We start from the raw sequence: 13,393 nt of genomic DNA, 5'->3' as shown, positions 1-13,393 counted from the left end.
GTACACCCTAATCAGAAATCAATTTATTTTCATCTAGCACATACATCCATGTCCAGGCCCAATTTTAAAGCAGACATAAATAGATGAAGGAGCTGCAAATTGTTGTAATTTGAATAATTTTTATTTCTACATGAAAGCTGATGCAAATTACAGGGGTTTTATTGTTAATTTTTCTTTTATTTTAAATAAATTCTTGAGGAAGCTCTAGGACTGAACCCCGGAAATTCTAGAGACACATTAAACTGCCATAAATTCATAGCTGTGAGCACATAACTACTTGCTTGCACAAAAAATTAATAGTTGAGATACTAGATTAAGCCTTCATGTTCTCTAAGTGACCATTATTTTTGGGGGTTTCATCCCAGTTCCTGCTTTGAGATCATACAATATTTCATCCTATCATCCTAATTATTCTCAGATTAATAAAGGCATATTATAAGATTAGCTCACAAATCAATATCAGAAGTGCCTAGCAAGAATGCTCTGGATAAGTTATAATATCCTTACTTCCTTGATGCATAGAAACTACCCATTCACTTGGCCTTTGTGTGGAACTGAAATATGAATCTTGTTTTAAGGTCCCAGAGGCACATCTGATTGCAGTAAGACAGTATTTTGTTTATCATTTTTATAATTACCCTGACATCAGTAGGTCACCAATAATTTTGGTGACCCCAGAGGATTTTCTATATTGCTATGTTTCAAACCAAATCTTGCTCTGATACTGCTTTAAAGACGATTCTATTCCTTGTACAGCAAGAACTTCAGAATATACTTGAAGGGGAAAGCAAAGTATGGTTTTATACAGAAAATTTGACCACTCAGGTTTTTCCCAGGGATTCCAGAGGCATTAAGCTGGGCTGACTCCTCTGTGGTCTTTGCTGCATTTCTGGGATGCTCTGCAGAACTCCTACCCCCATTCACGTTTAGCAATCAGTCAAGCATTTCTGGACCAGGTGTCAGAGTCATGCAAACACCAGAATCCTGTGCTTTACAGCATCTGAGAATATTTACCTGTACAAAGTCCCAGAGATGTCAATGACATAGCAGAGGATGCCTCATGCTGCTCCCAGGTGGAGGTTTGTGCTGTCAAACCTCAGTGCTCCGTTTTCCAGACACCAGCATGAGATGCTCCTGTCAACACTAATAAAAACGTCAAAGAAGGGAAAATAAAAGTGAGAAACTTCATTAATTTCAAAGGGATAAAACAAAGGATGACTCCATTATTAAGTTTACTCTCACCTTTTTGGAAAGGATTATTTTTCCTTGAATAAAACTGATTTTTAGGGTTACAAAGCCGGAGTCTGGGCTCCCTTTAAAATTCCTGACTGTGAGGCAATCTCTACTCACAGTTTGCTGACACAAATGAAAGATGGGATGGAAATAACTCTCAGCTGATAAGACTATCTCTAACCTGTGTTTTGAATGTGCGTTTTCTCCATGAGATTCAGGATTCTTTATGCTCTTTCAAGAAAAAAGAAGGAAAAAAAAAAAAGGAAAAAAAAAAAAGAAAATGCCAATTTTTTCCTTTAACTTTTGTATAGTTTTCATGCAAGTATTTGCACATACCTGTTCAGCCAACTGTCCCTGACAGTCAGGAACTGAATCCATTAGTAAAATTTGTGCCTTTCCTAAGACAAGAAGATAAGAGAAGGGTCTCTGCCTTCTCTGTTCCTAAGGCAAAAAGATGTTTCTGATAAATATTTGTAAAGGAAGAAATCAGTATAATATAATTTTATATCTTTTCCAAGAGCTTTTCCATTACAATGCATTAAAAGAATGCAATACAAAACCAGCACTGAAATAAGATTAATTTAAATGAAACACATATCTGGAATCTGTATTGTTTTAGTTTGGTATAATTTTAAAAGAATGTTGCTGCAGATAGAAAATATTGTAAATACATACTAAACTTCTCTGGACCAGGAAATTGTACAGGAATTTAAATGTGCTTTAAACAACATGGGATTTTCTCTAAAAATATCAGATATGGTACCTTCAGTTCCTTCTTCCTTACACATTGTAAATATTCTTGGTTGCTAAATATTTAAATAAATTGAAAACATCTATGACTTGCAATTAGCAGAATTGCGGTGAAAGAGCAGCAGAAATTTCAGCCAAGAGAAAAAATACTTTAAAGGAGAAAGAAGGGGAAAAGAAAAACAGGTGAGTCACAGAGAGAAAGCAAACAGATAACCTGCCACATGCATTGTTTACCTGGAAGAAGCCACAAATCAAGAGCTACTCCAAGGCACATCTGGTTGGTTTAGTTTATAATCAGTGCTGGTGCTGGAAGCTTTTGCAAGACATGCATGGAGGTACTCCAGCAACACAAGGAACACATATCCTTGAAAAATGAATGTGAATTTAAGCCATTATAAGCAGTCCTAAAATAATGAATTATAGAACTAATTTTGGACCTATTTCACTTCATGTTATGATGATTTAATCTAATAATTCAGATTATTAGAACTGAAGAGGAAATGCCAAAAGCATGGCTTCACTAGCAATAATCAACAAAAGTATCACTTAAACAATAGTAATTGTAGTGAATATTTCTTTGGATATCAAAAATAAGTATCTAAGGTAGAGACTGTAAAAAACAATTTGTTTTTCTGCTAATGAATACTTCTGGTACCATTCAGTATTAGATTATCAGAGGGTTGAAGGACAGCACTTAAAATCAGCTTTCTCTCAGGATTTTTCTTGCCTAAATTTAAACTATAGTTCAGAAATTTATTATCTGCTACAAATGTGACCCAGCCAGAAATATCAGATGGGTTAACCTTTCGGGGCCCTCTGGGACCACTCATGAAAAGGAAAAACAAAACAAAACAAAACAAAACAAAACAAACACACAACAATGAAAAAAGGAAAAAAATAAACACCACCACCACATTTAAATCCTTTCTTTTCACAAACCTGCACCCCAAACAAATTTTTCCCATCCCCGAGAGGCCCTGGGCTGCTTTTGAGTAAATAAAATGAGATTGCACAGAGGGGTCACCTGCATTTGGGAGAGGGTTCAGGGTTTGTGCTGCTCCTCAGTGATGCCTGTGCAGTCTGGTTCTCATTGTCCACTGCAGGTGCAAGGGCTGGTCACAGGCAGGAGCACACTGTGACAATGACAGCGTGGCAGAGGCTGGGACAAGCTCTGCTCACTGCTGCCAGGGCTGCAGAGGTGAGATGTAGGCTGGCATTTCATGGCCACCCCCTCTGGTCACTAGAAGAGAGCATCCAGTGAGGAAGAGCTTTGAACTAGGATGCAACCACAGACCTTTGGGCTTTTTTGGGTTTCTGCATCCTACAAGTCCTACAGAGCTACAGTCCAAGTTATCTGGTACTCCTGTGGTGAGAATCTGACCAAGAGTGAGTGTCTGAACTAATGATTTAGTCAGGGCCTACAATATCCACCTTATAAATGTTCTACTGAGGTATTGGGTTTTATTTTTTTTTTATTCTTTGACATTCTTAGACTTAATGACCCTTAGGAGTCCCTTCCAATTTGAATTATTCTGTAATTCAACAGCTCCCACCTAAATCCTTGTGAACTTTCATCCTGGCCAGGATCAGGAACGGTGTGGCCAGCAGGAGCAGGGAGGTCATTCTGCCCCTGTACTGGCACTGGTGAGGGCACACCTGGAGTATTGCGTCCAGTTCTGGCCCCTCAGTTTGGGAAGGATGTTGGGACACTTGAGCACATCCAGAGGAGGGCAACGAGGCTGGAGAGGGGCTGGGAACACAAACCTGTGAGGAATGACTGAGGGAGCTGGGGTTGTTCAGCCTGGAGAAAAGGAGACTCAGGGGTGACCTTATCACTCTCTTCAACTTCCTGAAGGGTGGCTGTGGTGAGCTGGGGGTCGGTCTCTTTCTCCGGGCAACAACAGACAGAACAAGAGGACACAGTCTCAAGCTGCGCCAAGGGAGGTACAGGCTACAATTAAGGAGGAAGTATTTTACAGAAAGACTGGTCAGATACTGGAATCATCTACCAAGGGAGGTGGTAGAGTCACCATCCCTTGAAGAGTTTAAAAAAAGACTGGATGTGGCACTTGGTGCCATGATCTAGTTGAGGTGTTAGAACATGGGTTGGACTCGATGATCTTAAAGGTCTCGTCCAACCTAGAATTTCTGTGATTCTGTGTTCTGTGTGAATTTATTACAAGTAAAACTGTTGTAGACAGCTTCTCTGGACACATTAGAACCTGCCAACAATATCAATATTGTATTTTATATTTCAATGAAATATGATATTCACAGAACTAAATAATGGAGGACATTTGTTAGGCTGTCATAGGTACTGAAAATCTATAAGGAACTTTTATTTTGACAATCAAAAGGACTCTCATAAGGATATCAAAGGAAATTAGCTTACAGATGTAATCTCCCTTGTAAGATAGTAAAAGACCTTGTTACAAGAGAAAAAAAAAAAAAGGAAGTTTGAAAGTCAAGAAGAATCTGAATCAAGAGTAAAAAAATTGCTAAGCATAGTTAGAACTGTAAAGCTGAAGCTCACTTCTATGTTTTATTAAACATAACTCAATTGTACATTGTGTGAACTGCACATCAAATTTGAAATAACAGACCCATTAATCATACATGAAAAGTCAGCAGTAGATTTAGAATATCTACCACATGTGATGATGAACTTAGGATTTCCTATAACAGGCATTTACTGTTCTGAGACAATTTGCAAATGTCATGAAGACCAAATATGACAAGTTCAGGATAGATTTATTGTAGAAAACAGTGTTTAAAACCTCATATTTCCTTCTTATGGTGTATAACCTGCTCCTTTTTAAACCTTCATATTTAATAGATGTTGCTAGTTTTAGAGCTATGCCTAGCTATTGTTAAGTAATTCATTAAATCAGATATGGTGTCTAAAACTAGAAACAAAAAGGAACTCTTTTCCAGTGGATGGATGAGCTGTTAGAACTTGCTGCTTGGTGATTTTATTTAAACTTCACAGAATCACTGAATATTGGATGGGACCCACTAGGATCAAGCCCAACCCTTGGCCCTGTACAGGATGCCCCAAAACTCACACCATGGGCCTGAGAGCATTGTTCAAATGCTTTTTTTACTCTGTCAGTCTTGGTGCTGTGATCACTTCCCTAGGGAGCCTATTCCAGTGCCCAACCCCACTCTGGCCCAAAAACATTTTCCTGACATGTGGTTTTTCCTGATATAGGCTTTCCAACCTAAACCTCCCATGACACACTTCAGGCCATTCCCTCCGTCCTGTCACTGATCACCAGAGAGGAGAGATCACAATCAAACCCTCTTCAAATTCTACTTCCACAAAAAGCTATTTACTTATAATTAGAGAATACTTGTAAAATGTAAACCAAGTTAACCATATCATAAAAGAATCAATTCAGTACCATCTCCTCTGTAGGGACAAGGATAAGGAAGTTGTCTAAATACTTGAAATTACAGTTGTAAGTAAATGTTTATGTAGAGCATTTGGGCATCAGCAGATCTCAGTCTATCTCTACTAGCAGTTGGCTATTAAGTAGGATATTGTGGACTCAGTAGTCAAAGATAATTATGCATTCCAGTCCTCTGAGCAACTAGCTGAAAGCAAGTGAAATAAGGGAGAATAAAACTAAACTCCATGAAGATGTGATGGTATATATTAAAAAATATGGATCGGTGAAACACTTTTATTTTTATTTACACTTTCAATCAAATTGAATGTCTGGAATTCTGCATCCCAAACTCATCCTTTCTGAGTCACCATTTTCAGACTGCTCTCCTGCCTCTGTAGGTGTGCTGAGGGGAAGATCTGGCACCTAACATTTCTTTCTCCTAAATATCTTCTGCAATATCAGTAATGACACTGAAAAGGAAGTCAGTGAAGGAAGAAGGAAGATGAGGAAAGTATTAGGGAATGTCACCTTCATGCACAAACACTATTTTTTTAGGAGACACTGTATTTGAAGAAAGCTTATTCTTTCCTCATGTTGCTTTCCATGATGACAAGCAGAATGTTCCTGCAGTAGTCACAATGAACAAACTCCCTCAAAGTTCCTGTCTTACTGAAGACTTGTCTAATATGCAAATTGTCTCTATGGTATATTTTATTTCTTAAGACCAGTGACAAGTCTCAACTTTTTAAATACATCCTTCTCTAACTGTTCTATACATCCAATAAATGCATAGGTTGGCAGCACTTGGTGGTGAAGACTGGAGACAGAAGCAAATGTTATGCAAAGGAATTCCTCTTGGGCATTTATTTAAAATGTATTTGCAACACATCCTTCACCTATTTATATTTTGCTTTCTAGAACTGAATTAACATAACCCAAATCTTCAGAAACCCCTGCAGAAAATAAAAATATGCTATAAATAACTAGGAAATGCATAAGAAAAAAGAAATCTCCTAGGGACTTAGCTGTGCAGGTGTAAGCACTGCTGTTGGGGAATAACTCAAAGGGTAGTTTGCAGCTCCTTAATAAAAATGGTACAAACAGAATGAAAAAGAGAAAGACTGCACCATATAAAACAATAATAAAATAAACACAACTCTCCTTTAATTCATTTTTCTCTCCCTTTTTCACTGCTGTTTAGCAAAGGTACAGATCTGTAAAGCATGCATTGTTTTCCAGGGTTTTAGCACATGACTGCACAACACTGGGACAACTTAGCCTGTACAGATGAAAAAATATAGAGAACCTGGACCTCTATAATGAATAAACCTCTTTGATTTTAATGAGATAAAATTTCTAAACTGCTTTGGAGTAGCAAATTTAAATTATCTGCACAGAATCGCAGTCACTTTTTTCATTCTGAGGAAAGCTTACTTCTATTTTCCTTTGATAGAATGTCATTATTTTCTTTCATTCCACTGTTACTCCTTCACATTTGCTTCTGTCTAGTTTAATATTTCTTCCTTTTTCAAACCTCCTTCAGCTCTTTTTTTTTCCTTTTTATTTTTTTCCCATCTCTGTCTTGCTCCCAGAGATAAAGCACTACAAGGCATATCTGACTTTCCTTTATATTCACTTCTGCTTACTTTTGCCTTTGAAAGATGGTTGAGCTTTGATCTGAATTCTTTGTTTCTCTCTGTATCAACAACATGTTAACCTGTGCTGATGTTTTAGTTCTGTATTTTCTCCTTTCAGTATCATATTTGTGATGAAGTGTTTATTTGGCTTGCTGTGCTTTTTCAACAATTTCTGTCTCTTTTGTGTATATATTACAGCAGTAGTACAAGAATGGTGGTGTGCATAGTACACATTACTGTGCACTATTACTTTGATATTTGTACATTATGAGGAAATGTTTGAGATATAGGTACTGAAAATAATTATTATAAGCCTGAATAAAATGAACAATGTGAAAATTTCTAATCAATTGGACAATAAAAATAGGCCTGTGTATATTTCTGAATTCATTAGACTAACAGAGAAAATGAATGTTTATGTAGAGTAAGGATTAAATTCACTTGTTTATCCCACTGGATAAACACATCATTATGGGAAGGTCTTTCCAAACAGGTTTCTGGATGATCCCATCAGTCTAAGTGAAGATAAACACAATGGAGCAAACCCAGCACTGTGTCAGTGAAAGCAAACATACCTACATCTCTGAGGAGGCTGGAAAGAAAACAGGTGAGATTTACTAAACTCCTACAAATTATTAAAATCATTCTTGCTGCTAGTTTCTAGCTGTCTAATTGAAGCATATAAACTTCCATATTACTCCATGCCAACTTCTTCTAATATTCTATAAATATGTTTGGATTTGACCTATAGTGGCTTGTTTAGTGTAATCCACAGTCAGCAAAGACAGTTATTTACTTCCAAACCCTGAAATTCAGGAATGTATTTCCAGTGAAATGAGGACATTGTTGAGGATGAATACTGCGTTTAATTTTAGTCACCCACACCAAAAAAATTACCTCCTACTGTTAGAGCTACACAGAACAGCTACTAGTGTCGGGAGTTTAGTTCAAGCATGGCTTAAAGAAAAAGGCCATGAAGCCATGCAATTGAGAGAAAAGTAACAGGTAGCTGTGAAGCAGTTCCCAGCCTGACTTCTATAAACAATTAGTCTCTCTCAGGCATCATTGTATAAACAATAAGGTTCTCAGGCAGTCTTCCCATAACAAATGTAACATCCTCTCTGGGAAAAGATGGCACCCTGGGAACAGATGTGGAAGTTTTGGGAACCGTTCATATCACAGTGGGAACACTGGTTTTATTTTGTGTAAACAATCAACGGTATTGTAAAACAAAAGGAGTGGTTAGAGTTTTCTCTGTTAGCCTATCGTAAACCTGGATTTTGGAATATGCATGAAGTTAATTAACACTGTTATTTAAAGTGACTGATCGATCAATAAATTCGGAGTTCGATGCATTATAGGATGGTCGTTCTCCCCCTCACTTCAACATACTAGAAAAATGAAATTCTATGCAATTCAAGAAATGCATAACCTCTTGTATAAGAGGAGACTGAAAAACTCTCTACTGTTCAGTCTAGTGAAAATAAGGCAACTGGGAATATTATTGAGCTCTGCAAATATAGCTGATGGGGTAGCTAAACACCAGGAAAAAAAAAGAAGGGCTGAGTAAGCTAAAAAAGCAGTGCTGACTTGAGAATCCAAAAGCGTGACTGTGTGTGAATAATTTAGGCTGTAAGTGCGCCACAGCCCCGAGCACGGGGACGGCACCAGGCTGGCAGGAGCAGCCCCAGGAGAGCAGCGGCCACGGCCATGGGCCCCTCCTGCCCTCCAGAGCTGCTGCAAGCTCAGCCTCGGCTGCTGACCTGTGCCAGGGCTGCTCAGCGCTGCTGCTGTGCCTCCCCACCTGCAGAGACCCCGGCAGCGCCTCCCGGGTGCAGTCACCGGGGAAGGGAAGGGAAGGGAAGGGAAGGGAAGGGAAGGGAAGGGAAGGGAAGGGAAGGGAAGGGAAGGGAAGGGAAGGGAAGGGAAGGGAAGGGAAGGGAAGGGAAGGGAAGGGAAGGGAAGGGAAGGGAAGGGAAGGGAAGGGAAGGGAAGGGAAGGGAAGGGAAGGGAAGGGAAGGGAAGGGAAGGGAAGGGAAGGGAAGGGAAGGGAAGGGAAGGGAAGGGAAGGGAAGGGAAGGTTCTCATGGTGAAGGTTTTGCTGAGCTGTGTCAGTAGAAAGTGAAGTCCCAGTGGCCTGGCAGGGTCTGTCCAGCAAGTTGTCCCTGTGACAGATAACAGAGCAATGACAAATACCATAACTAAAGGCTGCTGACAGGTATTCCCAAGAAACCCACAGGGCACAGAAAGAGCTGTGCTCAGAAGGGAGTCTTGTCAACAGGTAAGCAATGGCTCAGTGCGCCCATTTAACATTTTCTGCCAGCATCCAAATAATTCATAAATTTTCTGTATTTATCTTTTATGACTGCTTATACCTTCTACAAAAGGAGGATGGTTGGCATTGCAGGAATACCATCTCCATTTATAACCCTGACCCCCCATTAATAAAGAATAAACTGTCCTAGTTCTTAAAAACAGCAAAGCTCAGGTACAGGATAACAGAAACTAAACATACACTGCCCTCCCGCTCCCAAACCTACCTGCAACTTTCCTTCTCTCTGGATACCCTTGTAACAAGCCCCAGCAGGCCAGAGAAAGAGGCACTTAGCTGCTGGTGCATAGACTTCAGCAGTGACAATGGAGTACGAGTTGTTTGCGTACTTGAACTGCGAACAAATATTTGCATTTTGTGCTGAGAAGAGAACATTGTTTCCTCTAGACGTAAATGTTATCAATTCCAAGATTACATACACTTGCCCAGAGCCTTCTTCTTTCTGGGTTTTGCACTTCAGGAGGAAGATCATTTCATTCTGTTTATATGATCATTTTCTTCTTACTTCATCCTAGTGATTTTTCCTAATCCCATTCTGTGGCAGCTGCCAATATTGTCTTGAGCCAAGTCATAATGTGACTTGTGAAGCTGACAGACAATGGGAATAGCTGCAATTTACAGCTGTGAGAGGTGGCAGCAAATATCAGGGGAACTAATGGGAAAGTGAGAAGGTGTTTTCAGGCCTCTTTGTCAATGTATAAAACCACTAAGACAAGGATGTGCTATTCTAGTTTCATCATGGTGTTTGAGGTGAAACACTGTCTTTTGATAGCTGAGACAAATTCCTTCATAACTGTACAATTTATGCCCGTCCTTAGCAATCTTCCAACATTTTTCTCAGTCCATGATGTCAGTAGGGGATTTCTACTGCCTGACAACTCTTAACGAGAGCATGGAGTGAAACAGAGCAGTTTGAGAGCTCTGGCAGGAAGGGTGCTGCACGAATTTTACGGACAAATATAAAGTCAGGTAAAAAGGATGCTTAGGTATGATGGGATGGAGAATTCAGAAGTGACAGTATTTTATACCCATTATGTGGAAAGTGCAAACAATTACATTACCATTATGGAAAAACACAAGGAAATTTGATTCCAGGGAGAAGTGCCCAAAAACTTGTATTCTTGGCCTCCAGATCTAAATGAAATATAGGTTATACCCATGGCTGATGGCAGAAGGGGGGGAGGGGGAGAAGGGAGGGAAGAGAAGGAATAAAATATGACAATTAATAACCTGAGATTGTACAAAATGCTCATTGAGGGTATTTTGAAACAAAATACACTGATGTGCTAAGTGAGTTTTGATAGTCCAATTCAGATTTCCGTTTTCATTAATCAGAAGTGTGAAGCATGCAGTAAAGTTCTGTTCCAGCAGTCTTTAATTTATTATTTTTATGGCTGTGTGATTTTTACTGTGACTGTTGCCTATCCCATAAACATCTGGCTCTGTAGGATAACATATTGAGCTGTTCAGAACCCTTCCCCAGATATGAATTCAATTTCTTCAAATTGAATGAGACTGCCTTTGGTTTTTTTGTTTCAGCTCCTCAAAGCTATGAAGAGAAAAAAACATTTGTCTCAGAATTAAGCAGTTGCAATATCTGCTTTTGAAAAATAAAACCAGAGTGAAAAGGCACTTATAATACTTTTGGAAGGAAGAAATGTTAAAAAGGTTTTTGATCTATATTTACCTTTGTTCATAGCGATAAAAATGGATTTTCAGATGGTTTAAAATGTCTTTTTTTTTTTCCCCTTAAGATACAAAATATTGCAAAGAAAGCAAAATGCAACAAACTCTGTAGTGTAAGGAGGACCACAATCATATGGACCAAACACTTTCAACTGCTGTAATAAAGCAACATTAAAACTGAGGGGGAAAAAAAGCTTACTTGAGCAATCTGGATTAACTCCCAGATTTTCCAGAACCATTCCATGTTGCTATTACATAACTTGTTTATAAACCAAATTTAATTTCAATCTGTTTACATGTCAGAAAGCTGGGGTTAACCATGCACCACCGTGGCTGGTCCCTGAGCACACACTCAGTCCAGCCAAGCACATCTCCCACTAGAGCAGAGAAATGGGACACTCCATGCATGCAAGTGTCATCAGCAGCCCAAGGGGAAGGAATAGCTCTGAATAGCAGAGAAATTTTTCTTGTCACTCTGACGGATTGGTAACCAAAAGAGTGAAAGCTGGTGAAGGCTTTTTTCCCTGAATATTAAAGATATTTTTAACTGATGTTTTCTTCTTGAGCCTGATATATATCCCAGTGTAAAGGAAAAATTTAACATAAAAAAACAGTATCTGCTTCTGAGAATGAAAGGATGAGCCCATTATGAGTCCCCACCACTATGAGTAAGTGGCTTTAGGTGGCCCCTCTTGAGCAGAGGGGTTGGACCAGACAACTTTCAAATTTGAAACCTTTCCAAATTTCAAACCTTCTGTGGTTCTGTGATTCTATGAATGATTTACCTCATTCATTTCCCCCATGACACAAAAATGATACTGTCCTCTAGCCTTTCAAGGCACATTTCATGAACTATAGATCCATCTGTTCATAGATATTGTGAGCAGAAAAACGTATTTTATTTACAAGGCAGAGTTTCTGGATGGCAATCAATTCTCTAGGTGAGCTGAAACATCCTTTTATCATCACCCCTAATCTGACATGATTTTCATAGTAACTGAATTCTTTCTGCAGAGCAGAAGAGGAATCTGACTTTCCATCTTGCTCTAGCTTTGAATATTTCTGGTTTTTGCCCATCTCCTGTTTTGTATTTTTCCCATCTTTAGCACAGGATAAAATGAAAAATATCATGTGAGAATATGTAAAGGAAGCTATATTGGAATAATCTGAAATCCTTGTTTCAATCATTGACTGTTTCATTTTGATTGTGGATTTTTGAAGCATTTGATGTTTTAAAACTTCTTCCATGGTAGAACTGGAGAAATTTAATTTTTTATTTTTCAAAGGAGAATGTGGAGAGTTTTTCAAGAAAAGAAATTTGACACAACAGGCACAGTCTTCCTGAGAGAAATTTATTCCAACTAAAATGGAAAAAAAAATATTTCTCTTTATATGCTGTGGAATTCAATAGTCCTAGGTCTGAGCTTAAGAGATGGATACTTTTCCTCAATAATCACATGGCATTTGATTTTAATAAATTAAGACAACTTGGAAAATAATGATGATCTTGGGAATGTGCCTAAACTTTTAATTCTTAAATGAGCTAGAAATTCTTCTTGACATAATGCTCATTCTGACTCAAACAAAATGCAAAGTTTACCAGAAGAACAGGCAACTAAATGACTTTTCAGCTGGCATCAGTGGGAGCAGTTTATCTTGTGACAATTCCCTGAAAGCAAGGCAGAGAACATTTCTAGTTTATATTTATAACATGAACAAAAGCTGTTCATTTTTTGCTGTTGTTGCTCTCAGGAACTGTACACCTTGCAGCTCTCCCTTTTCTACAAAAAAAAAAAAAAAAAAAAAAACTCAGCTGTAGTTTTTCTTCTGTGTCATTCAGTCTTTCATTACTGAGTCTTGCAGATGTCATAAGCACTTCTGAAACTGAAGAAGCAGAGTTCAGTTCAAAGGAGGAAATTCATGATTCAATGCCTGTTTGAATCTTATCTAAACTATCCAGATTTCTCAGCTCTCAGTTTTGCTAGGGAGATTTCAGAAGCATGATCTTTTCTGTCAAACTGCTCCTTCTCATATGACAAACATCCAAGCTTATGTGAGTAAATTTCCAGCATTTTGAATCTGAGAAATATTGCATTAGATTTGAATGTTTTTAGTTTTAAGCAGAGGTCATTAAAATTCCAAAGTTAATGAAAACCACCTTTTCTTTTAAATCACTGAAGTTGGACTCAAAAGTTGAATTAGCTAGTGTCATGTACTTTTTTTTTATTACATGTTCACATAAATTTACACCTTTTTTATCTGGACCTCTCAGCACATACTTGTCTTCACACTGCACTACTTAAGGAGAGCCTGCTCTGCATTTTGGCAGTGTTTCATTGTCTGAAATCAACAGAATAATTCAC

The sequence above is a fragment of the Ammospiza caudacuta genome, chromosome 2, assembly GCF_027887145.1.
Source record: "Ammospiza caudacuta isolate bAmmCau1 chromosome 2, bAmmCau1.pri, whole genome shotgun sequence".
NCBI lineage: Eukaryota > Metazoa > Chordata > Aves > Passeriformes > Passerellidae > Ammospiza > Ammospiza caudacuta.
This window is presented reverse-complemented; position numbering follows the sequence as displayed.